Below are 20,653 nucleotides of genomic sequence, written 5' to 3'. Positions count from 1 at the left end.
TGGAGACGGGAGATGCCCCATGCTCCCTGCTCTCCGGGCCGGGGGCAGCGCTTGGTTCCAGTGGTAATAGCTTCATTGGCACAAGGGCTCCGGGCGCCTCGGGCAGCTGGGCGGGGGCTGCTCGCGGGGAGAGTGCCCCCATCTCCGGTTCTGCCCCATTTCGCCGGCGGAGGCCCAGGCTGTGCATTGTGACTGGGTCTGTCTCCGGGTGCCCTTGTTCCTGCCGAGGGGCGAGGGAATGGCCGGTCCCAGCCCCGCTCACTGCTGGCTCGGCAGCTGGGACCCGTGCCGCAGGCAGGGCTTGCTGGGGAGCCCGTGGGCAGCAGGGCGCTGGGTGGTGCACAGGTGCCGGGTGGGGCTGCTCTGACTGCGTCTCTGTAACGTGCCTCTGCTCTAGCTTCTCCCCAGTGTCCCTCGGGCTCCTGTTTGGCTGGTCCCCTCCCCGTGGGAGGGTGCTGCAGAGCCCTTTGCTGCGGCCTCCTGTCTGGGGAGCGTCTCCGCCCTGGGGTGACTGCCCCGTGACGCAGGGCCTGGAGCAGCAAAAGGCCTGGCTTGCGCAGAGTTTGCACTGGGAGACCTGGTCAGCGGTACAGTCCTAGCGGAGCAAGCCCTGCTGTGAGTGCAGGCACATGGGTCTAATGGCATCTTGTTTCAGTACGGCTTCTTCCCTTGCCGACAGGGAGAGCTCCCCAGGGTAACACCAGTGTCGCATGGCTGTGCCGCTGTGACACAGCTCCTTCCAGAGGCGGGGTTGGAGGGAGGCTGTCACGGAGTCCCCAGGCGACGCTCTGGGACTGCTCCCCATGAAGCCAGGCAGGACTCTGGGGCAGTCTCCTCTCTGAGAGCAGCCTGTCTGCAGGACACACAGCTCACCCGGCTTCCACCTTCCTGGGTCTGACCTCGGAGCATTCAGCCTCCTCTGCCCCTCCATGCGCTTCCCACAGCCAGTCCGCCCAGGCAGGGTCCTGGGGAAGCCAGAGGGTCCTGCCCCCCAACTTCGCAGTCAGACGTGACTCTCAGCCAGCCAGTAAAACAGAAGGTTTATTAGACGACAGGAACATGGTCTAACACAGAGCTTGTAGGTGCAGAGAACAGGACCCCTCAGTCAGGTCCATTTTGGGGGGCAGTGAGCCAGACAACCCCGTCTGCCCTTCACTTCATGTCCCAGCCAGCCCCAAACTGAAACTCCCTCCAGCCCCTCCTCCTCTGGGCTTTGTCCCTTTCCCGGGCCAGGAGGTCACCTGATTACTTTGTTCTCCAACCCTCTAGCTCTCACCTTGCAGGGGGAAGGGCCAGGCCATCAGCTGCCAGGAAACAGGGTGTTGGCCATTCTCTGTGTCCAGACCCCTGCACACACCTGCCCTTTAGGGCTCTGCAATGATCATACACCCTTACCCCACCACCTAGATACTTAAGAACTGCCTAGGGGAAACTGAGGCACCCCCACACTATTCAGAGGAAACATTAAGAACAGTCCCGCTTCGTCACAGAGGCGTTTCCTCTTACTCTGGGGTGTGAGACAAACTCTTCTCAGACCTGGGCGAGGCGGCTAGTGTCCCAGGTAAAGACGAGGGGACAGACAGTGCAGTCCAAGCAGTGACGGTGCGTTGTCAGGGCCTGTTCTGGGTGCAGGGGCCTGTTAACCCCCTGTAGCCGTAAGACACATGGTGGTTGGCAGGTTACAGATTGCTGTGATGAGCCATAAAGCCAGCGTGGTGTGCTGGTGTCCTTTCAGGATGGGGGCTGAGAGATCAGCTGTGGCAAAGTGCTCGCCTGTGGATGCTCGCCTGTGGTTTTTGTCTTTTCTCATTGTCGAGCGTGCAGTCAGGCGAGTGCAGGGATTGTCTGGGGCACCCACATGGCCGCTCTGGGGCACTTAGTGCTCTGGGTGAGGTGCCCAGCACCCGCCTTGTCTCTCTGCTATCCTGGGGCCTAATGCTGCATGTACCACTTAGTCAGAGCAGCGCCACTTCCTCGTGCAGACGAGGCCCGAGAGCTCCTGCAGGGCTTCCTGGCCTGGCACAGCCTGTCCCCGCACTTCCTGAAGTGTCACCAACCACGAGTCCCTCCACATCCACCTCCCTGCCGGGGGGTTCTCTGGGATCCCCTCTCCTGCGCCCGCTGTCTGCAGTCCCCATCTCTGGTCCTCCCCGCCTGCACACAGCAATCCGAGCGGGGGCCATGCCAACCTGCCCCTTGTGCTCGCGCCTCAGGGTTCCTGGGCTTGGGCCAGAGTCACAACGGCATCGCTAGGCAGTGGGAGCTTCCTGGCCAGGGTCTCTGGCGGCTGGGTCAGCCTCGGTCTCTCCCGCCACCACCAGCATTGCGCTTCCCCCTTGGGCCGGGCCAGGCCATGTGATCCCCTGCCCTTTGGGTACATGCCGGGGCCTGCTGCACATTAGGGAGAGGCTGTTTTCTCAGAGCTCTCGGGACGGCTGGTCCCTCTGCTCTCAGCCCTGCCCAGCCCCCCTGCCCTTCAGGCCTCATTGCCCAGCTGGGCATTGGGATGGTGTCCTGCTCAGGCCATGGCTGTGGGTGGAGTTGGTGCTCAGTGGGTCCCTCTCCAGAGGTGCTGGTTGCTCACTGCCCTGTGGGTTGTGCCCGCGCTGCGACTTCCTTCCTGCCTCAGTCAGCCCAGCGCTAGGCATGAGATGGAGCCACCCAGACGCAGCTCGAGGGCAGTGGGCCTTGCCAAGGGGCTCGGTGCAGATGTGACTGGCTGCCTGGCCTGCACCGTGGCCTTTCGGACACGGACCTGCTGGCAGGGTCTTGGTGGAGTGGGGTGGGGAGTCTGTCTGGCAATGGCCTCTCTCCAAGGGCTCGTTGTCTTCCTCGCCATTCTCTGGGCGCCCCAGCAGCCCGAGCCACACGCTGGTTCCTAGCTCAGGCTGAGGTTGGAGGCTCCTGCGGGCAGGGTCCATGTCTTTGTCCTGGGCTTGTGCAGCACCGGGGCACTGGTCTCTGGGAGCTGCCCCAGCCTCTGCCATAACAATGCCTTGTTCCCTGAGCCGCGGAGCTGCGGTTATGCCGTCTCTGCTCCTGGCAGGCAGCTCTCTGTCTCCGAGCCTGGTCTGTGCTCTGGCAGGCTCCTCGTGGGCGGCTCTCGCAGCCAGCTCCGAGTAGGGCTGGGAATCCAGCGGGGGCATTGCAGCTGTTGATGGCTGTGGCAGTGCCCAGCACCCCTGTGAAGCCAGACCCTTGCTGTGAGGTGGGCAGATTTTCACATTTGCACAATTTGAACTCCCACCTCAGCTGCGCAGAGAGAGGCTCCCTGCAGCCATTTGTGCAGGGGAGGGTGATTGTGAGGCCGTGTGAGGGTGTTGCAGTGGAGGTGTGTGCAGGTGTCATGGTTTCACAGATCCGGTGCTCACATCTGGCTCTGGAACAGCCCCTGGGAGGACCCCGTCAGTGAGTCAGCCCCCTTAAGGTCTCACTCTGTGTGCAAAGTGGGAATGTTCTTACATGCTTTTTCTGAATACTGTGTGGGTGCCTCAGTTTCCCCTATGCTTTTCTTAAGTATCTAGGTGGGGGGATAAGGGGGTGTGATTGTTGCAGAGCCCTAGAGGGCCAGCATGATGGTGTCTGCACAGAGAATGGCTGACACCCTGTCTCCTGGCAACTGATGGCCTGGGCCCCACCTCTGCAAAGGTGCCATCTGAAGGTGTTGGAGAACAAAGAGATCAGGTGGCCTCCTGGCCCGGGAGAGAGACAAAGGAGAGGAGGGGCTGGAGAGTTTCAGTGGGGGAGCTGGCTGGGGAAAGAGAGGGAGGCCCAGACCCCTGGGGTCTGCTGTCCCTGGCCCCAAGATGGACCTGACTTAGGGGTCCTGTTTCTTGTACCTACAAGCTCTGTTTTGGACTAATGTTCCTGTCGTCTAATAAACCTTCTGTTTTACTGGCTGGCTGAGAGTCCCGTCTGACTGCGGAGTTGGGGGGCAGGACCCTCTGGCTTCCCCAGGAGCCCTCCTGGGCGGACTCGCTGTGGGAAGCGCATGGAGGGGCAGAGGATGCTGAATGCTCCAAGGTCAGACCCAGGGAGGTGGAAGCTGTGTGAGCTGTGTGTCCTGCAGACAGGCTGCTCACAGAAAGGAGACTGCCCCAGAGTCCTGCCTGGCTTCATGGGGAGCAGTTCCAGAGCATCGCCCAGGGACTCCGTGACAGTGCAGGGGAGTTGGGTCTGGGGTCAGCAGGGCATTTTCTGGAGCATGGGCATGCATGGAGCAGCTGTCTCTGGGGTCGCTTGGGGTGGGGGTTCCCCGCTTGCTGAGCTGGGGGCACTAAGTGTTTGTGCCCTGAAGCACTGGGCTTGGGGGGCTGGGGTGTGCCCAGAGCCAGAGAGCCAGGCTGGGAACTGGGGCAGGTGTTGAGGCTGGGGCCAGAAGGGCAGGGAGGGCCAGAAGGCAGCAAGGATCCTGCTCGTGGGCCCCTTGCCAATATCTGCAACCCCATCTCTGGCTGTGGGACAGGGCCCCCTGGTGGTGGGCTTTGTGGGTCTCCCCTTGCCCCACCTGCTGCCTGTGATGTTCCCCTGGTGTTGTCTGGACCGGTGACCTGCTAGGTCACTCCAATCCTCCACTCTGAGAACCAGCCTTACCCTGCTCTGCTGTGAGAACCTCCATGCCCGAGCTGTTCACGCACAGCCTCCGGCATGTCAGCTGCTCCCAGCATGCATGAGCACTTTTGGCCAGCCGCAGCTTGGATTGTGCAACCAAACGACACGAGCCAGTATCTCCGCTCCCAGACACAACTCTAGGACCCTCCATCTTGCAGTGTCCAGTTGTGCCCGTTGGATGCTGCAAGCTTCTATGAGTTCGTCAATTTAACAAAGCAATTGATATGCACCAGGCTTGTTGTCCCAAGGGGAGTCTCTGACACGCTTCAAACCAAACGCCCTGCTTCAGGTAGAACAAACAAACAAATTTATTAATTATAAAGATAGATTTTAAGTGATTATAAGTCAAAGCACAACAAGTCAAATTTGGTCAATTGAAATAAAAGCAAAACGCATTCTAAGCTGATCATAACACTTTCAGTGCCCTTACAAACTCCGATGCTTCCCACCACAGGCTGGCTGGTTGCTCTTCAGCCAGGCTCTCCCCTTTGATCAGCGCTTCAGTCACCTGGTGGTGGTGGCTGTAGGTGGAGGAGGAAGAGCATGGCAAACGTCTCTCCCTTTGATTTTTGTCTCCCTCCCCCTTCAGAGTCAGGGGAGCATTACCTCATCGCCGTCCCAAACTGACCAAGGGAAGGGGGGTGACTCACTGGAGAGTCCAACAGATCCTTTGTTGCTGCCTAGGCCAGCGTCCTTTGTTCCTATGGGGTTGGGCTGGGTTTGTCCCATACATGCCCTGATGAGCTGTGAACTGCTCCTCTGCTCCTGGACAGTTTTTCCTGGGCTTGTTTTAAGCCATGAAGACACATTTTCAGCCTCATAACTATATACATGAAATTATAACCTATCACATCACTGTAACAACACTGCTCAGTGCATCATGAGCCTTCCGAAGCCACCCAACATGACAAACTTTGCATTGGATACCATGCAATCCTATTATAAGGATGAACATGGGGGCGCAGGGTGTTCCCCCAGGATGCACAGTGTCACACTGCCTATTACCATCGTGGTGGCGGGGGAGGAGACGGGGAGCGCTCCAGGCAGAGTGACCTGGCTAGGGGGCAGATCTTGCCCCCACAGTTGTAATGAAGGAGAATAGATGTGTGTGTGCGTTCGCGCCCATGCGTGTGATGTGGGAGCTGCCTCTCCCTGAGATGTGATGGGAGGGGGGCTTCAGTGTGTGTGTAAATGAGGGGTGCAGTTTGTGGGTGTGTGCAGTGTGTGTGGGGGTGTGTGATGGGGTGCAGTGTGTGTGCAGGTGAGGGGTTCAGTGTGTGTGCAGGGAGTGTAGTGTGTGTGTAATTGAGGGGTGCAGTGTGTGGGTGAGGGGACAGTAACAGGGTGAGGTGTGTGCAATGTGAGATGGGGTGGGGGTGCAGAGGGTGGGGTGCAATGTGAGGTGCTGGGTGCAGTGGTGAGTGCAGTATGTGAGTGTCACAGAGTCCCCGGGCGATGCTCTGGAACTGCTCCCCATGAAGCCAGTCAGGACTCTGGGGAAGTCTCCTTTCTGTGAGCAGCCTGTCTTCAGGACACACAGTTCACATGGCTTCCACCTTCTGTGACGAAGTGGGACTGTTCTTAATGTTTCCTCTGAATAGTGTGGGGGTGCCTCAGTTTCCCCTAGGCAGTTCTTAAGTATCTAGGTGGTGGGATAAGAGTGTATGATCATTGCAGAGCCCTAGAGGGCAGGTGTGTGCAGGGGTCTGGACACAGAGAATGGCCAACACCCTGTTTCCTGGCCCTTCCCCCCTGCAAGGTGAGAGCTAAAGGGTTGGAGAACAAAGGAATCCGGTGACCTCCTGGCCCGGGAAAGGGACAAAGCCCAGGGGAGGAGGGGCTGGAGGGAGTTTCAGTTTGGGGCTGGCTGGGACATGGGGTGAAGTGCAGACGTGGCTGTCTGGCTCACTGCCCCCCAAAATAGACCCAGCTGAGGAGTCCCGTTCTCTGCACCTACAAGCTCTGTTTTAGACCATGTTGCTGTCATCTAATAAACCTCTGTTTTACTGGCTGGCTGAGAGTCACGTCTGTCTGCGAAGTTGGGGTGCAGGACCCTCTGGCTTCTGCAGGAGCCCCGCCTGAGTGGACTCGCTGTGGGAAGCGCACGGAGGGGCAGAGAAGGCTGAATGCTCCGACGTCAGACCCAGGAAGGTTGAAGCCGTGTGAGCTGTGTGTCCTGAAGACAGGCCGCTCACAGAAAGGAGACTTCCCCAGAGTCCTGACTGGCTTCATGGGGAGCAGTTCCAGAGCATCGCCCGGGGACTCCATGACAACTGGTGGCAGCGGTGGGATGTACTGCACCCCATGGATGGCACTTCCTGCAGTAAGTGACAGGGGAGCAGTAAAACGAAGGGGGATTGACGAGGACCAGGTGTGCTGAAGGCTCAGAGAGGAGCGGTTTCGGGGGGCGGTTAACCTCTGGGAGTGTGTGACCAGCGAGAAGGACTGTGCAGTAATGGGGTCCCCCTGGGGACTGCAGCGAGCAGTCTCAGGGGCGGAGGAGCCTGTGGCTTGGCCTTGGGAGAGAGAAGGACTTTTGCAGTAACAGGGTCCCCCGGGGGATTGCAGTGAGCAGTCCCAGGGGCGGAGGAGTCTGCCGCTCGTCCCTGGCAAAGAAGTGGTGACCTCGAGACGGGCTGGCACACTAGGGGTTCTCCCTGGAAACCGTGGGGAGCTGAGAGCACACAGGCCTGTGAGTCCACAACAACGTGGCAAGAGCGGAGTGATGGCCTGTCACCGTCTCCTTAAGAAGGACATTGTAACCCTGTGCAGAAAGAGAGGGTTGAGCATTGGAAAGTTCACCAAAGCAGAGTTAATCGTGCAGCTGGAGGAGGATGACCGCTCTAAGGAACAGATTCCTGACCCCAAATGGGGCTATAGCAGGATCTGGGAGCAGCTGGAGTGGGAGCCAGGCATCGCCAAGACTCCTGTCCCCGACCAGACGAGGGTCTTCACGATCGGGTTCCCCATCCGGGGATCGGAGACGGACGGGATTGGAGCTGAGTCCGAGAGAGCAAGAGGACTGTGAGAGAGAGCGAGAGCCCGAGAAAGAGCTGCAGAAGCAGCAGCAGCATGAACTGGTGGTGGGGGAGCGGAGAGGCCTAGGGGACCTCCCAGGGGCGAGTGGGGATAGACCCCGGGGGGCCAGTTCCGCAGGGAACCTCGAGACTAAATTGCTGCCCCTGGTTAAGGAGGGGGGGATGTGGATGCCACCCCACTGCCTTTGAGCAGGCTGGAGATTTGAACCAGGGGGACCCTGCGGAAAAGCCCCGATGTCTAGCTCCCTTGCTGGGTCCCAAGGCCATAGACTCCGTCAGCCAGATGGGTGGGGAGGTGGACAGGCTCCCACTCCTGACCCCAACCTATATGTCTGTGTGGAGTTTCCTGGGGCCTGGCCCCTCGGACCCCCAGGGGGAGCGGAAGGTGATGGTCAATGGGGAGACATTCCTGGGGTGGCGAGATCCTGGGACGGAGAGAACTGTTGTCAGGCCCTGGGTGGTGCAGCCTCAGATGCTGAGGGGCTGTGTGAGCTGGGTGAGGGTCCCAGGGATGAAGCCCCTCGCCCTGCCTATGGCCCCGATCCCTGTGCAGACCCAGGAGGGGTTGGGCTGGCTGGCCGCCCGTTGGGGTTCTCCAGGACACCAGGTGCGAGACCCTGTTGTGGGGTGACTGTGTCTCTTTGGGACAGGATCCAGGCTCTGCTCCTTGTAACTGCGGAGGGTTTGAATTTGAATCCAGGGAACCAATTGGTGGAGAGGGAAATGGTCAGTGAAAATGCAGATGACCTGGCTGGCAGGGGGGAGGAGCCGCTAGGTTTGGGCTACCTGCCTGCCTGTAACCAGACCCCTGGGGCTCCCCGCCCCCCTTGCACACCAGAGCCGCTGGCTCTGATGCAGTGAGGAAAGCCGCGAGCTCGCTGCTTGCCCCCACTGGGACAACTTTCCTGAGCAACAACAGACTCTTTCTGGGTCTCCCTTACATCCAGAATTACCTCTGGCCCATCCGGCGGATTCCTGCACAATCCCCTTTCAGGCAAACTTACAGGCTTCCTAGATAAAAGGTCAGAAGCATTCTCCTTCCCTTTGCCACACACAAGTTCAGGAATTTTTCCTTCTTGCTACAGGTTTCCACTCCCTCAGCAGGTAACACAATCACATCACCTTCATGCTCTCCTTGTGCCCTGGCTAGGATCTCACCCTGATCAGACAGAGTTGCGACACCCTTTCCCAACAACACACGAGCAACAGGCAAAGTACAAGCACCAGAATAGTCTGGGCTCTGGGATTTTGCATAGACACTGACTGGTTGCGACCTAGTTACAGGGCCATTCTCCCGAGCAGATGCAAATTTAGGACCGTTCCCTTCCTGGGCTTTAGCTGAATCCAGAAGCAACTCTGAGACAACTGCACGACCCTCAACCATCACAGGCTGAAAGGCCCCTTCCGTCTGCTCCACAGACAAAGAAGAGCAGGACACATTTTCTCCTTTCCCAAACACACAGCTTGGGATCTCATTCCCCTTGTCCCAGCACACAAGGCTGGTCACAGACAACTGCTTGGAGATCAGGGTAGCTCCCTCCCTAGGCAAGTCAATACCCCTGACAGACACAGGCACATTTCCTTCACTGTCACAATTCTCCCCCCAGGTAACAGGTAAGGTCCAGGGACACTCATCTTCCACTCTCCTCGCCTTCCCACCCTGCTGACTAGACACAGCCATCAGCTCACAAGGCTGCCTAGGCTCATCCAAACTTTCCTTACCCAGCACCTTGCCACTCCCCACAGATCCCCTGCTCTGCCTGTGTCTCCCCCCACTCAGCTGGGGTCTCAGCTCCCACTGTGCTCAGCGCTGCCCTTACTGTCCCAGTGGGGCAGGCAGCGAGCTCGCTGCTTTCCTCACTGCATCAGAGCCAGCGCGAGCCCCCTCTCCGGTGTGCAGGGGGGCGGGGAGCATCTCTCTGTCCCACCCAGCCCCAGGGGTCTGGTTACCGATTGGTTCCCTGGATTCAAATTCAAACCCTTGGCAGTTACAGGAGCAGGGCCTGGATCCTGCCCCAAAGAGACACAGTCACCCCACAACAGGGTCTCGCAGCTGGTATCCTAGAGAACCCCAACAGCCAGCCAGCCCCACCCCTCCTGGGTCTGCACAGGGATCTGGGCCATAGGCAGGGTGAGGGGCTTCATCCCTGGGACCCTCACCCAGCTCGCACAGCCCCTCAGCATCTGAGGCTGCACCACCCAGGACCTGACAACAGTTCCCTCTGTCCCAGGGTCTCACTGCCCCAGGAACATCTCCCCATTGACCATCACCTTCCGCTCCCACTGGGGGTCCGAGGGGCCTGGCCCCAGGAAACTCCACACAGACATATAGGTTGGGGTCAGGAGTGGGAGCCTGTCCACCTCCCCACCCATCTGGCTGACGGAGTCTATGGCCTTGGGACCCAGCAAGGGAGCTAGACACCGGGGCTTTTCCGCAGGGTCCTCCTGGTTCAAATCTCCAGCCTGCTCAAAGGCAGTGAGGTGGCATCCACATCCCCCCCCTCCTTAACCAGGGGCAGTAATTTAGTCTCGAGGTTCCCTGCGGAACTGTCCCCCCGGGGTCTATCCCCACTCACCCCTGGGAGGTCCCCTAGGCCTCTCCGCTCCCCCACCGCCAGTTCATGCTGCTGCTGCTTCTGCAGCTCTTTCTCGGGCTCTCGCTGTCTCTCACAGTCCTCTTGCTCTCTCGGACTCAGCTCCAATCCCGTCCGTCTCCGATCCCCGGATGGGGAACCCGATCGTGAAGACCCTTGTCTGGTCAGGGACAGGAGTCTTGGGGATGCCTGGCTCCCACTCCATCTGCTCCCAGATCCTGCTATAGCCCCATTTGGGGTCAGGAATCTGTTCCTTAGAGCGGTCATCCTCCTCCAGCTGCACGATTAACTCTGCTTTGGTGAACTTTCCAATGCTCAACCCTCTTTTTCTGCACAGGGTTACAATGTCCTTCTTCAGGAGACGGTGACAGGCCATCACTCCGCTCTTGCCACGTTGTTGTGGACTCACAGGCCTGTGTGCTCTCAGCTCCCCACGGTTTCCAGGGAGAACCCCTAGTGTGCCAGCCCTTCTCGAGGTCACCCCCTCTTTGCCAGGGTCGAGCGGCAGACTCCTCTGCCCCGGGACCGCTCACTGCAATCCCCCGGGGGACCCTGTTTCTGCAAAAGTCCTTCTCTCTCCCAGGGCCAAGCTGCAGGCTCCTCCGCCCCTGAGACTGCTCCCCGCAGTCCCCAGGGGGACCCCATTACTGCACAGTCCTTCTCACTGGTCACACACTCCCAGGGGTTAACCGCCCCCCGAAACCGCTCCTCTCTGAGCCTTCAGCACGCCCGGTCCTCATCAATCCCCCTTCGTTTTACTGCTCCCCCGTCACTTACTGCAGGAAGTGCCATTCATGGGGTGCAGTAGATCCCACCGCTGCCACCAGTTGTCATGGAGTCCCCGGGCGATGCTCTGGAACTGCTCCCCATGAAGCCAGGCAGGACTCTGCGGCAGTCGCCTTCCTGTGAGCAGCCTGTCTGCAGGACACACAGCTCACACAGCTTCCACCTTCCTGGGTCTGACCCCGGAGCATTCAGCATCCCCTGCCCCTGTGCAGTTCCCCCAGCGAGTCCGCCCAGGCGGGGCTCCTGGGGAAGCCAGAGGGTCCTGCCCCCCAACTTCGCAGTCAGACGGGACTCTCAGCCAGCCAGTAAAACAGAAGGTTTATTAGACGACAGGAACATGGTCTAACACAGAGCTTGTAGGTGCAGAGAACGGGACCCCTCAGCTGGGTCCATTTTGGGGGGCAGTGAGCCAGACAACCACGTCTGCCCTTCACTCCATGCCCCCAGCCAGCCTCAAACTGAAACTCCCTCCAGCCCCTCCTCCCCTGGGCTTTGTCCCTTTCCCGGGCCAGGAGGTCACCTGATTCCTTTGTTCTCCAACTCTTTAGCTCTCACCTTGCAGGGGGGAAGGGCCCAGGCCATCAGTTGCCAGGAAACAGGGTGTCGGCCATTCTCTGTGTCCAGACCCCTGCACACACCTGCCCTCTAGGGCTCTGCATTGATCATACACTCTTACCCCACCACCTAGAGACTTAAGAACTGCCTAGGGGAAACTGAGGCACCCCCACACTATTCAGAGGAAACATTAAGAACAGTCCCACTTCATCACAGTGAGATGGGGTGCAATGTCTCTGGGGTGCAATGTGTGTGTGAGGTGCAGTGTGTGAGAGGGGGTGCAGTGTGTGGGGGTGAAGTGTGAGCGGGGGGCAGTATCAGGATGGAGGGGTGCAGTGAGTGGGGGTGCAGTGTGAGATGGGATGGAGTGTGTGTATACATCATGGTTCAGCTGTAGACACAACGGGACTCGCAGGGATGGCAGCTCCTAGGAGGCAATAGGAAGTGCCCCTGCTGCCCAGTGCCCCCTGCTCCGTGCGGCCCCCCCGCCAAGCCATGCTGCTCTCTCGGCTACAAACCCGCCTCCTCTCGCTCTGGTCCCTGGCCTGGCTCCAGTCACTCTGGCGGGTGAGACCCTCCTATGCCCAAAGAGCTTGGCGCCCTGACACTCCCCCACTGCTTGACACCCACTGGCTCACATATACCCACACAGTGACACCCCCGCCTGACACACACACTGCCCGACACCCCACCCACTGCCTGATACACACACCCTGCCTGACACACACCCCCGCCTGACACTCCCCCACTGCCTGACACCCACTGCCTCACATATACCCACACAGTGACACCCCCGCCTGACACACCCTGCCTGACACACACACACCCTGCCTGACACTCCCCCACTGCCTGACATATACCCACACAGTGACACCCCCCGCCTGATGCACACTGCCTGACACTCCCCCACTGCCTGACACCCACTGCCTGACATATACCCACACAGTGACACCCCGTGTGACACACACTGCCTGACACCCCACCCACTGCCTGACACACACACCCTGCCTGACACTGCCCCACTGCCTGACATACCCCCTGCTCACTGCCTGACACTCCCCCACTGCCTGACACCCCCCCGCCTGACACTCCCCCACTGACTGACATACCCCCTGCCCACTGACTGACACTCCCCCATGGCCTGACACCCACTGTCTGACATATACCCACACAGTGACACCCCCCGACTGACATACACTGCCTGACACCCCACTCACTGCCTGACATAACCCCCGCCCACTGCCTGACACTCCCCCACTGACTGACACCCACTGCCTGACATATACCCACACAGTGACACCCCCCGACTGAGACATACCCCTGCCCACTGCCTGACACTCCCCCACGGCCTGACACCCACTGCCTGACATATACCCACACAGTGACACCCCCCCGACTGACACAGCCATATACTGACACCCCGCCACTATCTGACACCCCCCCACTGCTTGACACCCACTGACTGAAATACACTCAGACACTGCCTGACAGCCCCGCACTGGCCGCCCACTGACATCTCCCAATGACTGACACCCACACCACACACCGCCTGACACGCCTCCCCGGATCAGCATGGGGCCCCACGGGCTGTGAGGGCAGCAGCACAGCGACTTGGGGGCGGGAGGGGAGGTGTCAGGTCAGTGGGCTGTTAGATCACCCGTCTGGCCTCCTGCCTCGTGCCCGCCAGTGCCCCGGACGCCTGAGTCCAGCCCCCAAGTGCTGGGCTGGCCAGAGCAACTCGGCCCCAGGTGAGTTAGCTCCAGTCTGAGCTTGTCTAGCTTTGCGTCCCGCCCGGGCTCTTGCTCTGCCCGCTGGCAGAAGGCTCCTCTCCAGGAGGGTGGCTGTAGACTGGGCTGGTCTCCTCCCTTCTCCTGATGAGCCCTGGTGACGGCTTCTTTTCCTGCCCTCCAATCGCCCCTCCTAGCTCTTCTCTGAACCCCGCCCGGTTTGTCAACATCCCTGTTGAAGTGGCAACATCCGGACCTGAGCTCCCCAGGGCCATGCACCGCGTGCGTACAGCCTCCCCCACGAGCTGGCTACTGAGGCCCGCAGACAGTACTGACCGGTGGGGGGCTGCAAACCCCAGTGAAACCAGAGCCGGGCCACGGGGGCGCTTGGCTGAGACTCGCCTGGGGAAACACAGCTGAGGGCAGCTGGCCTAGCGCTTCGGGTGGGGAGGACCCAGCACTCTAGGCTGCCCGGCGGTGGCCACCGCGTGCCTGGGGAGCAGCTAACGGGCAGCAGGAGTGGCTGAGAGTGCCGGGGAGAGGGCCAGCCCTGATGCTGCGGCGATGGACCATATAAGTACATCTGAGTTTCTGTTGGCAGATTGTAGCCAAAGAGACCGGTGTGGTTTTGGGGGCTGCACTCTCAGCAGCCCCCTGCAATAGGGCAAAGCCCAGGAATGATTGTAGGGAGCAGCCCTGGGCCCTGTGGGTGTGTTCCCCCCCACACCCCCAGGTGCGTGCAGGGGCTGGGGTTCCCCCTAGCTGGGAGGCTGTTCCCTGGGGTGGCAGGATTCAGGGTGAGTCTCTCTTGGGGGCTTGGCACAGCCCCTCTCTCCTATCGGGACAGGGTGTGGCGAAGTCTGGGCAGTCACACTCCAGCTGCCCTAGTGGGGTTAGTGCCTGCCTAGGCCCAGCTCTCTGGCCTGCGCAGGGTTAACCTCGGGGACCCGGGGGGGTGGTGTCTCTGGGCATGGGGAAGGTTAAGTCCTGAGGTCGGGGTGGGGTTCCAGAGGGTTCTCTCCTCTCTCTGGGCATGGCACAGAGAGGGTTAATGCGGCTTGGCGCTCTCCTGTCTGTGCATGAGGCCGATAGGCCCTGCTCTCCCATCTGGCTGGGGCCAGCGCTGCTCTGGGCGGGGCGCGTGGGAGCCGGCTGCCGCCTCGTCCTGGGCAATCATGCATGGAGGGCTGGCGCTGAGAGATCCTGACATACCCCCCGCCCACTGCCTGACACTCCCCCACTGCCTGACATATACCCACACAGTGACACCCCCGCCTGACACACACTGCCTGACACACACACAACCTGCCTGACACCCACTGCCTGACACCCCACCCCCACTGCCTGACATATACCCACAGTGACACCCCCGCCTGACACACACTGCCTGACACCCCACCCACTGCCTGACACCCACTGCCTGACATATACCCACACAGTGACACCCCCCGCCTGACGCACACTGCCTGACACCCCACCCACTGCCTGACACCCACTGCCTGACACCCCACCCCCACTGCCTGACATATACCCACACAGTGACACCCCCGCCTGACACCCACTGCCTGACACCCCACACACTGCCTGACACCCACTGCCTGACATATACCCACACAGTGACACCCCCCGCCTGACACCCACTGCCTGACACCCCACACACTGCCTGACACCCACTGCCTGACATATACCCACACAGTGACACCCCCGCCTGACACCCACTGCCTGACACCCCACACACTGCCTGACACCCACTGCCTGACATATACCCACACAGTGACACCCCCCGCCTGACACCCACTGCCTGACACCCCACACACTGCCTGACACCCACTGCCTGACACCCCACACACTGCCTGACACCCACTGCCTGACATATACCCACACAGTGACACCCCCGCCTGACACCCACTGCCTGACACCCCACACACTGCCTGACACCCACTGCCTGACATATACCCACACAGTGACACCCCCCGCCTGACACCCACTGCCTGACACACACACCCTGCCTGACACTGCCCCACATACCCCCGCTCACTGCCTGACACTCCCCCATGGCCTGACCCCCACTGCCTGACATATACCCACACAGTGACACCCCCGCCTGACACACCCTGCCTGACACACACACCCTGCCTGACACTGCCCCACTGCCTGACATACCCCCCGCTCACTGCCTGACCCTCCCCCACGGCCTGACCCCCACTGCCTGACATATACCCACACAGTGACACCCCCCGACTGACACAACCATATACTGACACCCCGCCACTATCTGACCCCCCCCCGCTTGACACCCACTGACTGAAACACACTCAGACACTGCCTGACAGCCCCGCACTGGCCGCCCGCTGACATCCCCCAGTGACTGACACCCACACCACACGCCGCCTGACACGCCTCCGCGCCTGACGCTCCCCCCTGCGCAGAGACACACGGGCTGGCGCGCACCCCCCGCTCCCAGACACACGGAGCGCGACACGCACAGAGACACCGCGCGCGCGGGCAGCCGGACACTGCGCGCGCACGGGCAGCCGGACACTGCGCGCGCACGGGCAGCCGGACACGCGCTGTGCGCGCACCCCACGGCAGGGCTGCAGCGCCGCCCCGCCCGCCGCGGCCCCCGCCCCAGCCCCATGCTCTGCCCGGGCGCGGCGCGGCGGACCCGGAGGCGGTGAGTGGGTCCGTCCGCCCCAGCTGAGCCGGGGGAGGCGCGGGGCGCCCCGACGCGGCGGTGATGGGCTCGGCCCCAGGCTGGCCGGGGGGCGCGTGGCGGCAGGGCCGAGGGGGGGACCCCGGAGCCCGGCACCTGCCGAGGACAGGCCCGGGCGCGCAGCCAGCGGGGCGCGCAGCCCCCGGGGTCCATCCCCGGGGTCCCTGGGCTGGGAGACGCGTGGCCCCGGGCCCGCCGCCCCCCGCCCGGCTGCTCGGGCTCCCTGCCCGCCTCTGATTGGCGCCCGAGCCCGTGTCCAAGGCAACGGGGAGGTGCGAGTCTGCTCATCCCGCTGGGATGGAGGTGGCAACCCCCCCGCCCCCCCCGAGCAGCCAGGCTGATGGGGCCGTGCAGAGGTGGGTCATGGCGCGGGGGACCTGGCAGGGATGTGGGCGGTCTGGGGGCTCCATGTGGGGTCAGGGGAGCTTGGCAGGGACCTGGGGGCTCGGTGGGGGGGGCCCGGCGGCTTCACAGGGGTGTGGGAGCCCTGGGCCTTGGTGCTGGGGGGGCCGGCGGGCGGGGTGCCAGGGGCCCGGGAGCTCAGTGGGGTGTGCCCAGGGGCTTGGCAGGGGTGTGGGAGTCCTGGGGCTCTGTGTGGAGTCGGGGGTGCCAGGGGCCTGGAATCTTGGTGGGGATATAGGAGGCCCGGGGGCTTGGTGGCAGTGGGTGCCGGAGGCCCGGGGGCTTGGTGGCAGGGGGTGCCAGGGGCCCGGGGGCTTGGCGGCAGGGGTGTGGGAGTCCTGGGCCTCTGTGTGGAGTCGGGGGTGCCAATGGCCTGGAACCTTGGTAGGAATGTAGGAGGCCCGGGGGCTTGGTGGCAGGGGGTGCCAGGGGCCCGGGGGCTTGGTGGCAGGGGATGCCAGGGGCCCGGGTGCTTGGCGGCAGGGGTGTGGGAGTCCTGGGCCTCTGTGTGGAGTCGGGGGTGCCAATGGCCTGGAACCTTGGTAGGAATGTAGGAGGCCCGGGGGCTTGGTGGCAGGGGGTGCCAGGGGCCCGGGGACTTGGTGGCAGGGGGTGCCAGGGGCCCGGGGGCTTGGCAGGGATGTGGGAGCCCTGTGGGGTGAAGCCCGGGGCCACATCCTCTGCTGTGGTGTTGCAGCATCTGCTCCATGGGTGCTGGGGGGCAGTGGGGCCTGTTGGGTGCCTAGCTGTAAGGTGGCATGAATGAGGCAGCTAGGGAGCCATGACTAAGGGGCTCTCCCCACATCAGAGTCCGTGCCATGACCCCTGCTCCTTGGCTTCAGCCTGGGTTGACGCCGTGTTTTCGTGTGGGTTGCCGTGACATGGCTGTGAGCTGTGACCGCTGGGCACAGAGCCAGCATCCTGGCCTGGCCTCACAGATCGGGGCCTGCACTCAGGGATCCTGCACCTGCCTTCTCTATGCCAGGCAGCCTCTGCCCAAGGGCAGTGCTGCCTTGACAGGAGGGGCTGCAAGCCTCGGGGAGCCCCATGGCCCCTGCACCAGAGACCCCCCGCCCCAGGGACAGTGTCCGTGCAGCAGGGAGGCGTGCGTGGATGTGTCCGGGCCCGTCTGTGGGTGTTCCTGGGAGATGGAGCGCTTCGTGGCAGCAGCTGTGCGAATGTCGGAGAAAGCCTGGGCGAGCCGCGAGCACTGCTGCAGGGCTCAGTGCGTGTCGGGGGCTGCGGCTGCGGGGCTCAGTGCGTGTGGGGGGCTGCGGGTGCGGGGCTCAGTGCCTGCGGGGGGCTGCGGGTGCGGGGCTCAGTGCATGTGGGGCAGTGTAGGTGTGGGGCTCAGTGCGTGTGGGGGGCTGCGGGGCTCAGTGTGTGTGGGGCAGTGTAGGTGCAGGGCTCAGTGCGTGTGGGGGGCTGTGGGTGCGGGGCTCAGTGGTTGTGGGGCAGTGTAGGTGCGGGGCTCAGTGCATGTGGGGGGCTGCGGGGCTCAGTGCGTGTGGGGCAGTGTAGGTGCAGGGCTCAGTGCGTGTGGGGGGCTGCGGGTGCGGGGCTCAGTGCGTGTGGGGCAGTGTAGGTGCGGGGGTCAGTGCCTGCAGGGGGCTGCGGGTGTGGGGCTGTAGGTGTGTGCGGGTGGCCATGGGAGTTTGGGTGCAGTGGGGCTGTGTGGGGCCGTAGGAGTGTGTGTGTGTGTGTGTGTTTCGGTGCAGTGGGTGTTTGGGGCTGTAGGTGTGTGCGAGTGGCCGTGGGTGTTTGGGTGCAGTGGGGCTGTAGGTGTGTGCAGGTTGCTGTCGGCGTTTGGGTGCAGTTGGGTTGTGTGGGGCTGTAGGTGTGTGCGGGTGGCCGTGGGTGTTTGGGTGCAGTGGGGCTGTCGGTGTGGGTGGGTGGCCGTGGGTGTTTGGGTGCAGTGGGGCTGTAGGTGTGGGTGGGTGGCCGTGGGTGTTTGGGTGCAGTGGGGCTGTAGGTGTGTGCGGGTGGCTGTGGGTGTTTGGGTGCAGTGGGGCAGTGTGGGGCTGTAGGTGTGGGTGGGTGGCTGTGGGTGTTTGGGTGCAGTGGGGCTGTAGGTGTGGGTGTGTGGCCGTGGGTGTTTGGGTGCAGTGGGGCAGTGTGGGGCTGTAGGTGTGTGCGGGTGGCCATGGGAGTTTGGGTGCAGTGGGGCTGTGTGGGGCCGTAGGAGTGTGTGTGTGTGTGTGTGTTTCGGTGCAGTGGGTGTTTGGGGCTGTAGGTGTGTGCGAGTGGCCGTGGGTGTTTGGGTGCAGTGGGGCTGTAGGTGTGTGCAGGTTGCTGTCGGCGTTTGGGTGCAGTGGGGCTGTGTGGGGCTGTAGGTGTTTGGGTGCAGTTGGGATGTGTGGGGCTGTAGGTGTGTGCGGGTGGCCGTGGGTGTTTGGGTGCAGTGGGGCTGTCGGTGTGGGTGGGTGGCCGTGGGTGTTTGGGTGCAGTGGGGCTGTAGGTGTGGGTGGGTGGCCGTGGGTGTTTGGGTGCAGTGGGGCTGTAGGTGTGTGCGGGTGGCTGTGGGTGTTTGGGTGCAGTGGGGCAGTGTGGGGCTGTAGGTGTGGGTGGGTGGCTGTGGGTGTTTGGGTGCAGTGGGGCTGTAGGTGTGGGTGTGTGGCCGTGGGTGTTTGGGTGCAGTGGGGCAGTGTGGGGCTGTAGGTGTGGGTGGGTGGCTGTGGGTGTTTGGGTGCAGTGGGGCTGTAGGTGTGTGCGGGTGGCTGTGGGTGTTTGGGTGCAGTGGGGCTGTGTGGGGCTGTAGGTGTGGGTGGGTGGCTGGCTGTGGGTGTTTGGGTGCAGTGGGGCTGTAGGTGTGTGCGGGTGGCTGTGGGTGTTTGGGTGCAGTGGGACTGTGTGGGGCTGTAGGTGTGGGTGGGTGGCCGGCCGTGGGTGTTTGGGTGCAGTGCGGCTGTGTGGGGCTGTAGGTGTGGGTGGGTGGCCGTGGGTGTTTGGGTGCAGTGGGGCTGTAGGTGTGTGTGGGTGGCTGTGGGTGTTTGGGTGCAGTGGGGCTGTGTGGGGCAGTAGGTGTGTGCGGGTGGCCGTGGGTGTTTGGGTGCAGTGGGGCTGTGTGAGGCTGTAGGTGTGGGTGGGTGGCCGTGGGTGTTTGGGTGCAGTGGGGCTGTGTGGGGCTGTCGGTGTGGGTGGGTGGCCGTGGGTGTTTGGGTGCAGTGGGACTGTAGGTGTGTGTTTGTGGGTGTTTGCGTGCAGTGGGTGTTTGGGGCTGTAGGTGTGTGCGGGTGGCTGTGGGTGTTTGGGTGCAGTGGGGCTGTAGGTGTGTGGCCGTGGGTGTTTGGGTGCAGTGGGGCTGTCGGTGTGGGTGTGTGGCCGTGGGTGTTTGGGTGCAGTGGGGCAGTGTGGGGCTGTAGGTGTGGGTGGGTGGCTGTGGGTGTTTGGGTGCAGTGGGGCTGTAGGTGTGTGCGGGTGGCTGTGGGTGTTTGGGTGCAGTGGGGCTGTGTGGGGCTGTAGGTGTGGGTGGGTGGCTGGCTGTGGGTGTTTGGGTGCAGTGGGGCTGTAGGTGTGTGCGGGTGGCTGTGGGTGTTTGGGTGCAGTGGGACTGTGTGGGGCTGTAGGTGTGGGTGGGTGGCCGGCCGTGGGTGTTTGGGTGCAGTGCGGCTGTGTGGGGCTGTAGGTGTGGGTGGGTGGCTGTGGGTGTTTGGGTGCAGTGGGGCTGTGTGGGGCTGTAGGTGTGTGCGGTGGCTGTGGGTGTTTGGGTGCAGTGCGGCTGTGTGGGGCTGTCGGTGTGTGCGGGTGGCTGTGGGTGTTTGGGTGCAGTGCGGCTGTGTGGGGCTGTCGGTGTGTGCGGGTGGCTGTGGGTGTTTGGGTGCAGTGGGGCTGTAGGTGTGTACGGTTGGCCGTGGGTGTTTGGGTGCAGTGGGGCTATAGGTGTGTGCGGGTGGCTGTGGGTGTTTGGGTGCAGTGGGGCTGTAGGTGTGTGCGGGTGGCTGTGGGTGTTTGGGTGCAGTGGGGCTGTAGGTGTGTGCGGGTGGCTGTGGGTGTTTGGGTGCAGTGCGGCTGTGTGGGGCTGTAGGTGTGTGCGGGTGGCTGTGGGTGTTTGGGTGCAGTGGGGCTGTGTGGGGCTGTAGGTGTGGGCGGGTGGCTGTGGGTGTTTGGGTGCAGTGGGGCTGTAGGTGTGTGCGGGTGGCTGTGGGTGTTTGGGTGCAGTGGGGCTGTGTGGGGCTGTCGGTGTGTGCGGGTGGCTGTGGGTGTTTGGGTGCAGTGGGGCTGTAGGTG

General features: G+C 62.4%; 1 protein-coding gene across 1 annotated transcript in view; it reads left to right on the top strand.

Annotated features, from left to right (window-relative positions):
• Positions 1–20,653, top strand: part of LOC141983504 (plectin-like) — a 129,166-nt gene that overhangs the window by 9,638 nt on the left and 98,875 nt on the right. The window lies entirely within an intron of this gene.

This window comes from Natator depressus, chromosome 2 (genome assembly GCF_965152275.1).
Source record: "Natator depressus isolate rNatDep1 chromosome 2, rNatDep2.hap1, whole genome shotgun sequence".
NCBI lineage: Eukaryota > Metazoa > Chordata > Testudines > Cheloniidae > Natator > Natator depressus.
Note: the sequence above shows the minus strand (reverse complement) of the source record. Positions and strands in the feature narration are given on the sequence as shown.